Genomic DNA, 1,889 nt, shown 5'->3' with positions numbered 1-1,889 from the left:
AGTTTTTAAATTAGGTGACCCCCTTAATCCGAATAACTCCTGAACTACACTCACTGGACAGTTTATTAGGTACACCCATCTAGTACCAGGTTGGACCCCCCATTGCCTCCAGAGCAGTCTGAATTCTTCAGGGCCATAGATTCTACAAGGTGTCAGAAACATTCCACAGGGATGTTGGTCCATGCTGACATGATGGCACCACTCAGTTGCTGCAGATTGGACGGCAGTAAATTCATGCTGCGAACAGCCCATTCAATCTCATCCCAAAGATGCTCTTTTAGGTTTGGTCAGCAACAATGTGCAGATATGCTGTGGCGTTCAATCAAATCAATACATGCGCTGAATGCAAGTGTAGACCGTACTGTGAAATGCTTACTTACAAGCCCTTAACTGACCTTTTTAACCTGTATCTCTCCTTTCTGGGGAGGTTCCCATTGCTTGGAAGGCAGCCACGTTTCGTCCTTTATTTAAAGGGGGAGATCAAGATGATCCTAACTGTTATAGGTGACTAACTCAAACTCTAAACTCTCAGAGGTAGTAATCACACCTGTGGGGAGAGGGGCATTCTTCTTATTAAACCACATGACTTTTGTTTTGGTCATGTGGTTGTCATGTGGTTGTTTTGGTCTAACTGCACTGATCTAGCTGATTCTAACTGTTATAGGCCTATTTCTAATTTGCCCTGTTTATCAAAAGTGTTGGAAAAACTTGTCAATAATCACCTGACTGGCTTTCTTGATGTCTATAGTATTCTCTCTGGTATGCAATCTGGTTTCCACTATTTTTATTGACTTGGTTTTTATTGACTTGGCCCAAGCTTTTGATATGGTAGACCATTCTTGTGGGCCAGCTAAGGAGTATTGGTGTCTCTGAGGGGTCTTTGGCCTGGTCTACTTACTACCGCTCTCAAAGAGTGCAGAGTATAAAGTCAGAAAATCTGCTGTCTCAGCCACTGCCTGTCCCCAAGGGTCGATCCTAGGCTCTCTCATCCATTTATATGCAGATGATACAGTCTTAAACTTAGCTGGCCCCTCCCCTGATTTTGTGTTAAACGCTCTCCAACAAAGGCTTTTTAGTGTCCAACAAGCTTTCTCTGCCCTTAACTTTGTTCTGAACACCTCCGAAACAAAGGTCATGTGGTTTAGTAAGAAGAATTCCCCTCTCCCCACAGGTGTGATTACTACCTCTGAGGGTTTAGAGTTTGAGTTAGTCACCTAATACAAGTACTTGGGAGTATGTCTAGATGGTACACTGTCCTTCTTTCAGTACATATCAAAGCTGCAGGCTAAAGTTATATCTAGACTTGGTTTCCTCTATCGTAATCGCTCCTCTTTCACCCCAGCTGCCAAACTAACCCTGATTCAGATGACCATCCTAACCATGCTAGATTACGGATACATAATTTATAGATCGGCAGGTAAGGGTGCTGTCGAGCGGCTAGATGTTCTTTACCACTCGGCCATCAGATTTTCCACCAATGCTCCTTATAGGACATATCACTGCACTCTATACTCCTCTGTAAACTGGTCATCTCTGTTTACCCATTGCAAGACCCACTGGTTGATGCTTATTTATAAAACCCTCTTAGGCCTCACTCCCCCCTATCTGAGATATCTACTGCAGCCCTCATTCTCCACATATAACACCCATTCTGCCAGTCACATTCTGTCGTCTTTTCAGTTCGCTGCAGATAGCGACTGGAAGAGCTGCAACAAACACTCAAACTGGACAGTTTTATCTCAATCTCTTCATTCAAAGACTCAATCATGGACACTCTTACTGACAGTTGTGGCTGCTTTGCGTGATGTATTTTTGTTTCTACCTTCTTGCCCTTTGTGCTGTTGTCTGTGCCCAATAATGTTGTTACCATGTTTTGTGTTGCTACCATG

Source organism: Salvelinus fontinalis, chromosome 12, assembly GCF_029448725.1.
Source record: "Salvelinus fontinalis isolate EN_2023a chromosome 12, ASM2944872v1, whole genome shotgun sequence".
NCBI lineage: Eukaryota > Metazoa > Chordata > Actinopteri > Salmoniformes > Salmonidae > Salvelinus > Salvelinus fontinalis.
Note: the sequence above shows the minus strand (reverse complement) of the source record.